Here is a 15,581-nt window from a genome sequence, read left to right on the forward strand (position 1 = left end):
TTTTATTTTACAGATTAAGTTTTAAACTAGCAATTAACAAAATCTGTAATTTTTCCATTGTGAGATTAATGGTGGTTTTTATCAAAATAATAATGTCTAATTCAAGTGACACTAATGATTACAGAAAACATTCGGTAAATAATTTATCTCTTCCATTATAAGATATTTTGTCGGGCATTTTGTACAGACTACATCAAATACAATTCTTCAGGGAAAAAATGGATAGTTAATCAATAAATTAGTACACAAAAGCATGGAATTATCAATTTTGAAGTGAAATATTTTGAAAATTATGCTTTTTAAACAAAAAATAACTACAATTTTAAAGTGTCCATGCACAACTCTTTTATGTGAAAAAATTAAAAAAAAATCTGTGAAATATGACCTTAACAGAAGCATCTAAGGTTTACCTAGACTGCTGATTCTAATTTCGCTTAAATAATTGAATATATATACATTATATATAATGCTTAAATATATATATATAATGCTTAAACTCACTTCCGAACTATATATCACCAGATGTATATCCATATATATAATAACTATTCCTTTGGCGATCTCTAGGCCATTTGATAGTAACGGATGCCCAGCTAGATAATGACTATTGCCGGATATTACTGGAGCATCTCCGTCACTTGGAAGGAATTCTTAATTGTTGCTGCGTTTCAAAAATCAAACCTACAGTAACTGTCCTGTCGCCGATGACATCTTAACACGCTTAGCTAACAGGGTTACAAACATAATTATATTAGTAATATTTATCAGTCCAGACAGTCACAGATTTAAAACAAAATTTATTGAGATAGTTATTTCTTATGTAAACAGTTCACCTGTACAAACATTTAATGACCAAAAACTATCTTATATGGCAGTAACCATGATTTCAAATCGCGCATAAACAAAACCGTTGTAGCGACTGTAAATGTTGTTGTATCAGTTCAAAAACTGAATACGTCTTAGTAAAATTACAAAAATTATTAATGAAATTTATTTTCGAACATCTGTGTGTCCTAATTTAATGCACAAATTTGTTAAATTAAACAATATCCATGTACTCAGTGTTATATCTTAATACTTCCTATATTGTTTGCAATAAAACAGATCCAACTTCAAAAGCGTATACCAACCAGCCTTGGGAAGCATTCTAGAGCATGAAGACTGAGTGCACATAGCAGGCCATGCATTGGCTGTTGCAGGGCCGCAACTAAGGGGGGGGGGGCAAGCGGGGCATGTGCCCCGGGCGCAAAGCTGTGGGGGCGCCGAAATCGCTTGCATTGTAATTCCTACTACAACTGGTAACTGGTAAAAAGATTTTGCATGGAAGTTACAGTAGCACAGAAACTGTTACATGTAGGTATGGAAAATGCTTAAATAGCACCATTTTTCCGTGGGAGGGCCCCCGGACCCCCCGCTTTATTGGTGTGGTATGTGCAAAAAAAGAGGGGGGGGGGGGGCCGCATGAATCCATTCATGCCCCGGGTGCCAGAGACTCTAGTTGCGGCCCTGGGCTGTTGCGATATGCGTCCGTTACAAAATATATTGTAATATATTACATTCATTTCCCTGCTATGCACACATCTCTCCCACACACACACATAAAAAAATGTTTCTGTACTTTTACGAAAAAATCCTTTGGAAATCAGTTGATAATGGCTGTATAGTTTGTAATACTACAATAAATATATTGTAAATTTGTGCAACACATGGCTATGGTTATTTTTGTAAGAATGTAAAAACGTTTTTCATATATATAATATTGAGTATTTCTTACGATAATCGGTACATAATTATATATTTTTTAATTTATGTTTCATTCGACCATAATTTTTTAAACCATGGAAAAATAATAGAATATTCAATAAATGGACTTTAGTTTGTTTTATTACTTTTATTAATGTGCGCAGCTAATACTGAAAAGCTATTCAGGGAACGGTTAACATATAACTTTAACTATTGCCGGTACTGGGACAACACAAAGCATAAATTCCCAAGTAATAATCTTAAGCCATTATTACTGTGAACATTATTTTGTAGTGATACAGTTGTTTTAATGTTAATCTACTAATTTACAAATATATGAAATTTTACATTAATATTTCTGTTTCAATAACAAAAAAAATATGAGTACGTGCACACGGCCGTTCATGCGCTGTTGTGAATCACTAGGTTCGAAAACATGGCGATCAAATCTTGTGTAGCCTACACGACCTGCTGTTACTATTATGGTTCTTTTTTTTTCATTGCAAAACCAGCGTAAGTCGTACGTATGTTTTCACCTTTTTTTCTAGTGAGGAACCTGCTGCGGAAGATTTTAGGGTCGAATACTGACGCGCTCTGTTTTAAAAACAACCTAACTTGGCTGTGAACTGTGCGCATCAAACGATGTTTTGCTGTTTATTGTATTCAGAATCGTGTGTACGCGTCAACGCAGAAAACCCCCAGCGGACGTATGGACAGTCTTGGAGATACTTTCCTTTCTGTCAGCTCGGCACTCTCGGGTGCGTGATGTCATGCCAGAGATAGTGGTAGCAGCAGTGTCAGCAGAGCAGTCAACAGCGGGGAGAACTGGGGGGAGCACGCCAGCCAACTCATGAAATAACTTTTCGACACATGATTTGAAGCGAATTAAAACTACGAAGCTGAAATATGATATGTCTGATATGCTAGATGTAAAGTGTAAAAGTGACAGAAAAAATTAATTGAAAATAAGTAATCAAATATGTTTCTATATTTTATATTTTCCTTAGCCATACACTACCTTGCAGATAGAGTAGGTTATCATATTTTACCTCTTAGAGGAGAGATGGAAAGTTTTTATGCAATAACCATTTTTTAACGTTTGGTAGTAATATGTTGCAGCCTTAAGGCAAAAATCACACTTTAAGAGATGTGCGAAGCGCGCGAGATAGTGTACATTCACATTATCATTGCATTAGCAACCATTTCCAAAACTGAGTCAAACTCATTATTAAAAACGAAAGCTTCGCTCTTAATTCAAACTTGTCCCAGGGAAATGGGCCCCTCATTCTTAAATGTCCAGGGGCTTTATTGTATTAAAGCAAGGAGGGGCCAGGGGCAGGTCCAGAATAATGTTCAGGGGAGGGCCAAATTAAATTTTCTAATACAACTTTGGTACATTTAGAATTAAAATATTTAGTACATTTTATTTGTGGTTCAAAAACATCCTATTATCAATAGCTGCGGTAAAATAATACTTTAATAAGTTTGGTAAACTATGTTAAGGAACTAGGAGAAAATCTGAAAATTATTCAGGGTTGGGGGGTGAGCGGCATGCTGCTATCCCCCCCCCCTTTTATTGTGGATCCCCCAAAAAGTTAAAAGGGACTTATAACCATTTTCGCAGTCGGTATGGACACCGTGCACAGGTCTGAAAACCATTCTGGTGGCGCTGCATAGTGTCTCACTTACAACGACTTGCAGGACCGTCGCGAAGCACCGATCTCCGCGAAACGAAGTGCGCTGACAAATTCTTTTTACAATTGCGTGTGATGTTGTAATTAATTGCGCCACTGTTCTGGATGATTCGTCACAACCACTCCCGTCCATTCCAGAAAGACGGCCAACTGGTATAAAAGCGGCGACGCTGGCCTCCATGGGAGTTCCGAAAGTGCGAGTTGGTCGAAGTGCGAGTTCAGCGAAGAGGGCGAGAGGCACCTCCCCCCCCCCCCTTTTTTTTTTGTGAGTGGTGCGGACGCGGAGCGACGGGACCTTGCGAGTGCGACTGAGTGGCGCGAGACTGTGTGTATAACAGGTGCGTGGTAAGAGAGGCGAACCACTGTTGGGCCTAGCTCCAGTGAGGAGTGTGAACTGTGGACTAGACAGATACTTAGTGATTTGTGAACAGACATTAAGAGTGGTGCTTTAATTAGTAGTCTAAATAATAGTAGCAAATAAAATTGTAATAAATCAATTGGGCTATTCTTACGAATCCGTTTTCCCCACTCGTAACATATCTATTGATGCATTTAGTATGGTCGATTCTTGTAATACAGATAATTAAAATTCTAAAATTGTTACATCTTCTTAATGGATAGATATAGAAAATGGCCAGTAATCATTTTGTAGTAAATAACTTCTACAATTTAATGATGTAGTAAAAATTTCAATAAAGTAATCATACTTTAGCAAAAAAACCTATAACTGAAATTTGCCAACTTTGTTATTTTAGAATACAGTGATTGATATTTCATTGTTTTTAACTTCAATTTAGTTCTAACTAATGCTGCTCTTACATATAGATCATGACAAAAATCCTTACATTTCATGCAAGAAATCCACACCTATCGCTTTTGAAAATCACTAAGCAGTATATCACATTATGAACACAAAGAGTATGGATATCGGCTGAAGTTTTTTTTTTATATATTCAATTTGGTATGTTTGTAACATTTGATACTGGAACTCTTCTTCCTCCCTTCCATCTCCTTCATATTATGAACATGTTCTGGTTGTGTAAGAACGGTAATCTTCTGGCATGAGGACAATCCACACAAATTCTGCATGGCCGTTTTATAAGACACTGCATGCTCGAGAACATAATTTGTTATCAGTATATTGCATATAGCACCATATACTTATACCCATACAATATTGTAATGAAAGCCAAAAACAAAAGTGACACACAGAAAAAAATAACCAATGGTTTATTAATTAAATATTTCTTTCGATAGTCAAACATACAATAAAACTACAATTTTTTTTGTTGCTTTCATTTCCTTTCTTGCAAATACAGAGATTAAAATATTACTTTCCTGGTAGGCGGAGAAGCCTCAGGCGACCCTTTCTCTCGGGGTTAATTAAGAGGAACACCAGTTCCTTGTGGTGAAGCGTGTTCTCCCAGGGCTAAGGGTGACTACCCTAACAGAACACAGCAGGCTTGGAGGCGCTAGATGGCAGCGGCACCACCGAGCTCGACTAATAACTCGCTTAACCGTAAACTAACATATCAAAAATCATCAACCAAGAGATACCGGACTGATCTTAAAGATGACGACTTTTGACTTGAAAAGGCAAACTAAATAGGTAAGGGTCGAAACTAGCCCCCGGGGGGGGGGGGGGGGGTGGCACTAAACTGGAAGAGTAATGTTTACTATATATATTTTTTCTTTAACATCATAGTGTTGGAATACATACTGATAATTTATTTTGAAATATGCATACATGTGTACCATCAAATATTTAAAAACTGGTATTTTTCCCGTACTATCCATCTTGCGATGTATTCAAAATTAAATTACTGCAAATATATGCATTTATTTACAATTTAAGTTGAAACCAAAATATTTGGAATCGTGGAATAAATATGTGGTGTCGATATGAAGTGTTGTCGGGAAAGGTTTTGGTTTGGTTGGTTTTGAAAGAAAAAAAATAAGGGGTGGGGGTGCCAAGATGAGTTCTTGTCCCGGGTGGAAACTAGTCTAGTTACGTCCCTGAATAGGGTTATGATGGTCAGTTTCAGCGAAAAAGGCATCAACTGTGATGGTGGCTGTCGTTTTAGAGTTTTCAGATACTGAACAATGTGAATCTGTAAAAATTATCTCAAGTAATTTTATCTTCGTTGCAATAAAAGTAATTATTTCCACAGTAAAAGAAGCTAGCATTCAAATTGAAGATACTGTTGAAGTATCTAGGCATAGGTCATTCCATAGAAACGCCCATGCCAGCTAGCGTGGAGAATCGGGCAGCAGTTTTGTTCAGTGGAGCCTGTACGAAACCTTCCATCAAAGCATAGGGCTTTACAGTAGAAACTTTCAGCATGCTTATACCCGGCATTCTAACTCAGAACTTTCGCACCGACATTTGTTGAATATTCAGCCCTATGAGAAACGGAGATTGGCTTCTGGCTAATGAGATCTCAGCTAACGTGTGTGGGGAGTCTGATACCTATGAAGATCAAGCTAGGTCGAAAAAAGAAGATAGTTAGAAGAAATTACAGTTATTGCAAACTATCTTGGAGCAAACGTGGATGGTATAATTTTTCAGAAATTATTTCTGCGCCACAAATTAAAGCTCAATCTTTTTTTTTTTTTTGCTATAAATTCAAAATTTTGTGCTCTGTAAATTAAAAAACAGGTATATCCTATATCAACATGGTGGCTAAATTAACGACAAGTTGTCTACCAACATATAATAAGTAGAGTCATGTTTATTTTGCGGATTCCTTATACAAGCAAAGTAGACTTGAAGCACAACTGATTCACGTCATAGATTGAACGGTGCCCTTGACACGCCCGTGACGACCCTGAGCTATTATAAACAAGAAAGATTAATTACTTAATCACGTGTAATCTGCGAAAGAATATGACTGGAGTGAAATGAATAGGCTAAATAGTCATGGTCCTAATAATTTGCTTAATTTTTATTTCCTACTACCTAATGCCCCGCATGCGTTGCAATGCCTCATTCAGTTTTTTTTGTAATTAGTTTTAAGTAGGTACACATGCACAAAGCATCTATACATTTCTCTCTTTACCTCCGTGCCTCTATATCTATGTATATTTCCATGGCATTATATCTCTCTATCCTCTATGTCTCCATCTCTCCCCTATATCTCTCCCTCTATATCTATCCTCTATAGGGTAGACCGGGGGAAATTGGGTCAATTTTTTGAAATTCCTGAATATGTATAAAACCAATATTAATTTACCATAAAATAATATACAGTAATATCAGTCATACATTTATGTACATATTTACATACAAACATTAACCAATCTTCCTAATGAATTGACACTAAACTTGATAAAAGGAAAATGAAATGTTTTGACCCGATTTGGACAGAAGTGGGGTAAATCGGATCACAATTGGGGCGAATCGGGTCAACAGATTTTCTTTACTGTTTTGACAGACACATTACGCATACAAACAGTTTACACTGAAAAGCATTGACACAGCGCTCATGGTACCACATTTTGCAAGACTGGCACTGAATCCAGTCTCCAGTAGTGCAGCTTCTGATGTCTTTGTATGCAATTTTGCACATGTTGCAGAGAACATCTTCCTCATCATCCTGGCCTTCTTCCAAAATTTCCAACTCGGATGTGTTTTTAGCTTTTGTTCGCTTCTTCGTCTTCAGAGGTTCAATTTTGTTGTGCTTTGAACTTAACACCTGCGTCTTGCTTTTCAATTTCCTGGATTCCATCAATATGTGATTCTCTTTTGACAGTAGCCTTAGAGAAGCAACAGTTTTTCGTTTACCCTATTCTCTTTGGTGTTAATTTTTCCGGTGTTGGTAACAGGCCTCTCACTTCTTCTGTGGTGCTCCTTCCACTTACATCTTTGGCAGTGAAAAGGTTATGTTCTTTTCTGATGTCCTTAGATTCAATCTGCTGGATCGACGGGGAAGAAGATGTGGTAGGCATATCAGAGATCGAAACACAGCTCTGTTCCAACGACTCAGGAGAAAACACTATTTCCGACACAAATTTGTGGCTTGAAATAGCAGTGGTATTGAGAGGGTAGATACCAGTTGCTTCAAACCCCTTCACCTCATTCCCAACTGTTGCAGCCAAGTTCCAGGCATTTTTAAAAATTCCTCCAAAACTTAATTTTGTAATTGGTCTGTTCGGATTGCTGTGTTGCCATGACATTGCTTGCTGGTGGTAGTAAGTCTTTAGTGGCTTGAAAACACATACATCAAGGGGCTGAAGTGCATGTGTTGTATGTGGGGGTAGTAGAAAAACTTCAATGTTAAACTTTTCGCACAAATCAACTGTTGAAAGTGAAGTGTGGGATGCATGTTCATCAAGAATCAATATTACTTTTCCTGGTGTTCTGTGTTTGTTAAAGTGCTCCAGCCACTTGCTAAAGGCCTCCTCATTTACCCATCCTGATTCTGTCATGAACACTTATGTTCCAACTGGCAGGTTGTCACAATATTCATTCTTCATCCTCTTTCCTTTAAATATTACAAAGGGTGGTATGTAAGTACCAGTACCTGAAACACATGCAATCACTGTGACATTTTCTCCATGTTCCACATTTGTCATTGAAACAACATCACGTGAACCTTTCAGAGCTACCACATTAGGATGTTTATTGTTCATTGGCAGTCCTGTTTCATCTTGGTTGTAAATGCTTTCCGGCATGCCTTGAAGATTGCACTCCACTGTCAGCCGCTTCAGTTCATCATAAAATTGATTTACTGTCTCACGCTGCATTCCATTTATTCTGGCACGAGACAGACCTTCAGCTTTTCTAATTGAAAGTTCTGGATGTTGCTTCATAAATCCATGAAACCAGTCTTCCCCAGCCATGTTCTTTTCAGTGTTGAAGAGTAGGGAGAGCATAAGGATACTGGACCAATGTAAACATAGAAATGTAAACACAGGGCCAGTACCCCCATGGGCGCCGCCATCTTGTTTCATGGGGGCCGCCATCTTGTCACGTGGGGACCGCCATTGTTGTTGACAGTGGTTACCAGGGCGCGCCGGTAGACCGCCATCTTAGTTCAACCTTTAGTTACCGGAGCGCGCCACCGTCGCTCCGAAGGCGGGAATTGTATACAAAAAAACCTGGGCGCTGGGTGGATTCGATCCCGGGGATGCACCAACATCGTGGTTACGAGGCGTGCGCCTTGACCACTAGACCACGGGACCATATGAAGTATGGGGAATTAAATAACGAACATATGCTTTAAAGAAGCTATGCTTAAAAGAAGCTATGTCGTTAAAATTTCGAAAAGCACCCGCCATGCCTTAAAAAATGCAACCATACTAGCTATGCCTATAGACCCCACCACTCCACAATCGCCGCCATGTTTAAATTACAAAAAACAACCACCGCCATATTAGCTATGACTAAACCACTCCACAACCGTCATGTCTTTAAAAAATGCTTAAAGGCCCCGCCATACCAGCTATGCCTAAACAGTTAAATATCGAAAAAAAAAAACCAACCCCATACTAGCTATGTCGAAAGCACCATGTTTCTTAAATTACAAAAAATTATGCTAAAATCAATTACCGCCATATTAGCTATGACTAAAACCCTCCACTCCGAGTATGCTTAATCGCCATATTTAAACTACGAAAACAAATAAAATACCGATATATTTAAAAAATATACCGCCATACTAGCTATGCCTAAACAGTTAACTTTCGAAAACAAGCCGCCATGCTTAAAGGCCCCACCATATTAGCTATGACAAAAACAAACATAACCTTAAAAAACCCCGCGCAGAGAGAGCGAGATGGTGCCTGCTGGAGCGTCACTCGTAAACTGCGCAATTATAATCCCCACATCATATTATAAGCATAATAATGTCTTTAAAAACAACAGTGTGTGTGCAACACGCCAAGTAATAAGCATAGTTACCATTACGTCGAGTAAAATAAGCATAGTTAAAATACATAATATTGCGTAAACAATGTGTTAAGCATATTTAAATTTAATAATATTTTTACAGGCCAATGAGTTAGCGCCTTAGCGTTAAGTAATAAACATATTTAAAATAAGGGGCGAAGACCCAGAAAAAACAACACCGGAACGCACCCCGCCTACCCCGGCGACATGTAACAAAATAAAAGTTGTGTAGGGAAGCATGTTCTCTCACCGGTGGCCGCGATGCGTCTGCAGATGACTTGTTGACAAAACGCCGCTAGGAAAGTGTTGACCGATGCGGCGCGTGGCCGGAGGGGGGAAGGTGACTGCAGATGACTTGTTGACAAAAAAGTGTTGACCGATGAAGCGCGTGGCCGGAGGGGGAAAATGAAATCTCCACTACCGATCTCGCCCGCGAACGCCCCATGGGGCAAGGTGTTATGCCGGACACCCGCGGCGAGGCCGAAAACAAAAGCCGGAGGGGAAACCTACCGGATAACATCACGGTAACTAACCCAAGTCTTTACGAAAACGGGAAAACCTTTCCACGACACTAGGAAACGGTCGCCACACTTTTTATGAATTTTATTCACTAAATAAGTATCGGGGTACGCAATTACTTGAATCTCAGGACCATAAAATCCGCCCTTAATTTCATTACCGTCCAAATCACTCAAATGAAACACACGTGGAAAATTATTCATAACTCTGACCACTCTGAAAACTTCGTGCGACCACCTGGGTTTGAATCCCTTCTCAAACACTGTCTTGCGTTTCGATATACGTACGTACGAACCCACGCGAGCCTTTAACCGTCTAGAATCTATTTTCTTAACATATCTGTAAACTGTTTGTAGCAAAGAGTTATCCCTCACAGCATTCGGAGCCATGCCTATAGTGCGGTGGAACCTATTATTGTAGACAGACTGCAGAACAATACATACGCAGTACCTACAGCATACCCCAAGTGTGTAAAACATTTACGTTAACATTTCTGTTTTTAAATATAATAGTCGTGTAAAAGAGAGTACGTCAAGATATGTAAATAGAAAATATGTTAACATTTATTATTGAAAATAAATTAGTTGTGTAAAAGAAATTATGTTAAGACTAGTAAATAGAAAACACGTTAAAGACATTCTACTTAAAAAAAATACGTTAACAAATATTTTTTTGTAAAATAAATTACGTTAATATATTTTAAAGAGAAAACAAAACCAAAGAGATTACGTTAAGACCATTCTAGCTTTAAAAAAACACGTAAATTATGTTAACATTTCTTTTTCGTACTGTGACATACCAATAGGTTATTCTCCACGTGCAATGGTGGGAGGATCGGAGCGCTAGGCCACCCCATCACTCGGTACGACAGCATAGCTGAACGTAACACTAGGAAAGGGCTAATCATGGTCCGGGGAAAGGCGTAGGTCCTTATGTCCCCAAGGTAGAGTGCTGACACCGTCTTCAGAAAGTCAACGCTTATCATCCCCGAGGGGAGCCCGGCCCCGCGGTCGGGGAGGGGAGCCCGCCCAGCCAGCGGGAGGGACCGTGTAGAGACGTAGAGACGTGATTAATAGAAAATGTGTAATACAATTAACACTAGCGGATGAGACTTACAACACGTAGCATGCGCCGACATCAAATGCAAGCATTCACCTCCCGACGGCGGTATGTATGCATGCCCAGCTAGGTCAGTCCGGGTTGGACACACTTTCACCACATGTCCGTAAACACGTACGTCACACGGACGTTTTCCGTCTTAAGACAAAATTTAGTGTGAACACATTAGTTAATTATGTGGTTAGCAAGGTCACAAGTAAACACATTAGTGTGGTTAGCAAGGTCAAGTGTGAAGACATTTTCAAAAAATATTTATGTGGTTTGCAAGGTCAAGTGTGAAGACATTTTTTTAAATAATATTTATGTGGTTTGCATGGTTACGAGTGAACACATTAGTGTGGTTGTCAGGGTCAAGTAGAAAGAAAAATACATCGAGACATTTTTTTTATGTTTTTAATAGCCCACACCCGTTGGAATAGAGTTACAAACTTATTACATATAAAAGTTACATTGAAATTAAAAGTTACATTGACATTGAAATTAAAAGTTACAATATATTGAAATCAATAATATGTATAAACAATGTACGTATAAAATAACACAAAACGTGATAACAATTCTACGTATAAAAGTCACTTTGCAAACAATACTACGTATAAACAATTTTACGTAAAAAGATATTACACTGAAATAACGTTTATATGATATTACGCATAAATGATATTACATTGAAATTAAGTTATGTATAAAATAAATTATATTTTCTTTAAAAGGTCTGTAAGTACTTTGCGCAGTGCGGTTCTGGCAATGTCTAACACTCTTTCGTCCATTGCCTGGTCACTGCTCACCGCTGGACCCAGGTCACCCTCATCAAGGCCCCGCGCTCTGCGGGCGGAAGGGCGGCGTCGGCGTCTCGGCTCTACCGGCGGCGGTGATGTCTGGCTGCAGGCGGGCAAAGGCGGCTGCGTCTCGAAGGCATGTGCGTAGACCTCTGCACTTGTTGCGGGTAGAGTTGTATCGGTGCGTAGCATACTAACGCAGCACTCGCCGAAGCCGGGACAGGGAATCACTTCTAGAGGCAGGTCTTCCGGTCTTGGGTTGTGTATATGTTTCGAGTGCACGGTAGAGTCACATTCTTCCGTAAAATGTCTCAACGCGCCCTGACTCCACTCGCTATACTCTACACTGCCTACGCTTGGAGTTACATCTGGATACGTGTTCCGGGGCTTAAAGCTAGCCATCTTTACACCGTCACTGTTTCTGCACGACTGTTCACGCACGGACCTGCGGGTCTATTTAAAACAATATTTACCAGATGAATAATTAAATGTATTATGCAATCACGGCAAAAACAAGATGTCGGTATAAATATTGCTCGGTGGTCCAGTAAACGGTAGCCCACACCCGTTGGAATGACGTTCGACCCAACAGCACACTACCTGGAGGTAACGCCGGGCTTCCGCCGCGTGCAGTGTGTCACCCCGGACGGTTATTTTCAGCTACACGTATGCAACTTTGATCATCATTGGGTGAGTGACTGCGACGAGGAGAACCCAGACATCCTCGAGACGCCCTGCAAGCTGTCAGACTGTGTCGTACACCATATACGGCCAGATACTACTTTCCCCACAACGCTAGAAGAACTTAAGGCAGCAGCCGACACTGAAACTATAAGTTCAGTCCCCGATTATTCCTCCGTAACGTGTGAACTGACACGCATCACGAAGCCAGAGACTATCGTTCGTTGGGTAGAGAGGTGCGGTGGATTTATTCACTATGCCATATATGGTAATCATAGATGGTATACATCGTGCAGCTTCCTACAGTGTAGACTCTTCCGCTTCAAACCCTCGTGTAACAATGTTACGTAACCGCAAACCAAGGACTCTGAACGAAGCGATCACAATAAGACATAATGTTGGGCGCTGGGATGAAGACTATATACCTGACGCTATAGACATACACGATGATCCTGTATTCTACCCGCTGTGGCATCTACCGCCGGACCCAACACAGTGTGAAAGGCAGGCATGCACTATGTTTGACCCTACCGAAAAAAGATACATGCTTACCCATGCGGGTTTGCATAGTATAGAATACCGAATACGTTTCTTTGATACAAACAATCCAAACATTATCAAAGCCTTCACATACCTCGAGTATTGCAGAGACAACATGCATTTCCGATTGAGGTGGGAACCGAAACGGCCATATAATACTGTGCAACGTGTGAGCGTGTTTCAGTGTGAGGGTAAAGACTGTATTGTCCATTTGTGCCATCCGCATGCACGCTTCCCATGCACGCGTCACGACCTCGAAACATCCAGAATACCTGCTGAAGAATCCGGTTACGCCGAGACGTGTGCCGGATCATCACATTCTCGCTATGACATGCAATTACCAACAGGATGGATACAAACGCATGACACGCCTTGTAGTCACCATTTGTGTCCGTTGGGGCGAGCCTACATATTAAAATTAAACAACTTCTCAGTGCCTTCGTATCTAAATACCCAAGTAACAGGTCGTGCACCGAAACGTTGCCGTTTGATGCCACTCCTCCTCCTGCAATGAACTGTTCAGAATGCCGTGATTGCATAATACATTTAATTATTCATCTGGTAAATATTGTTTTAAATAGACCCGCAGGTCCGTGCGTGAACAGTCGTGCAGAAACAGTGACGGTGTAAAGATGGCTAGCTTTAAGCCCCGGAACACGTATCCAGATGTAACTCCAAGCGTAGGCAGTGTAGAGTATAGCGAGTGGAGTCAGGGCGCGTTGAGACATTTTACGGAAGAATGTGACTCTACCGTGCACTCGAAACATATACACAACCCAAGACCGGAAGACCTGCCTCTAGAAGTGATTCCCTGTCCCGGCTTCGGCGAGTGCTGCGTTAGTATGCTACGCACCGATACAACTCTACCCGCAACAAGTGCAGAGGTCTACGCACATGCCTTCGAGACGCAGCCGCCTTTGCCCGCCTGCAGCCAGACATCACCGCCGCCGGTAGAGCCGAGACGCCGACGCCGCCCTTCCGCCCGCAGAGCGCGGGGCCTTGATGAGGGTGACCTGGGTCCAGCGGTGAGCAGTGACCAGGCAATGGACGAAAGAGTGTTAGACATTGCCAGAACCGCACTGCGCAAAGTACTTACAGACCTTTTAAAGAAAATATAATTTATTTTATACATAACTTAATTTCAATGTAATATCATTTATGCGTAATATCATATAAACGTTATTTCAGTGTAATATCTTTTTACGTAAAATTGTTTATACGTAGTATTGTTTGCAAAGTGACTTTTATACGTAGAATTGTTATCACGTTTTGTGTTATTTTATACGTACATTGTTTATACATATTATTGATTTCAATATATTGTAACTTTTAATTTCAATGTCAATGTAACTTTTAATTTCAATGTAACTTTTATATGTAATAAGTTTGTAACTCTATTCCAACGGGTGTGGGCTATTAAAAACATAAAAAAAATGTCTCGATGTATTTTTCTTTCTACTTGACCCTGACAACCACACTAATGTGTTCACTCGTAACCATGCAAACCACATAAATATTATTTAAAAAAATGTCTTCACACTTGACCTTGCAAACCACATAAATATTTTTTGAAAATGTCTTCACACTTGACCTTGCTAACCACACTAATGTGTTTACTTGTGACCTTGCTAACCACATAATTAACTAATGTGTTCACACTAAATTTTTCTTAAGACGGAAAACGTCCGTGTGACGTACGTGTTTACGGACATGTGGTGAAAGTGTGTCCAACCCGGACTGACCTAGCTGGGCATGCATAAATACCGCCGTCGGGAGGTGAATGCTTGCATTTGATGTCGGCGCATGCTACGTGTGGTAAGTCTCATCCGCTAGTGTTAATTGTATTACACATTTTCTATTAATCACGTCTCTACGTCTCTACACGGTCCCTCCCGCTGGCTGGGCGGGCTCCCCTCCCCGACCGCGGGGCCGGGCTCCCCTCGGGGATGATAAGCGTTGGCTTTCTGAAGACGGTGTCAGCACTCTACCTTGGGGACATAAGGACCTACGCCTTTCCCCGGACCATGATTAGCCCTTTCCTAGTGTTACGTTCAGCTATGCTGTCGTACCGAGTGATGGGGTGGCCTAGCGCTCCGATCCTCCCACCATTGCACGTGGAGAATAACCTATTGGTATGTCACAGTACGAAAAAGAAATGTTAACATAATTTACGTGTTTTTTTAAAGCTAGAATGGTCTTAACGTAATCTCTTTGGTTTTGTTTTCTCTTTAAAATATATTAACGTAATTTATTTTACAAAAAAATATTTGGTAACGTATTTTTTTTAAGTAGAATGTCTTTAACGTGTTTTCTATTTACTAGTCTTAACATAATTTCTTTTACACAACTAATTTATTTTCAATAATAAATGTTAACATATTTTCTATTTACATATCTTGACGTACTCTCTTTTACACGACTATTATATTTAAAAACAGAAATGTTAACGTAAATGTTTTACACACTTGGGGTATGCTGTAGGTACTGCGTATGTATTGTTCTGCAGTCTGTCTACAATAATAGGTTCCACCGCACTATAGGCATGGCTCCGAATGCTGTGAGGGATAACTCTTTGCTACAAACAGTTTACAGATATGTTAAGAAAATAGATTCTAG

The sequence above is a fragment of the Bacillus rossius genome, chromosome 1, assembly GCF_032445375.1.
Source record: "Bacillus rossius redtenbacheri isolate Brsri chromosome 1, Brsri_v3, whole genome shotgun sequence".
In the NCBI taxonomy this organism is placed as follows: domain Eukaryota; kingdom Metazoa; phylum Arthropoda; class Insecta; order Phasmatodea; family Bacillidae; genus Bacillus; species Bacillus rossius.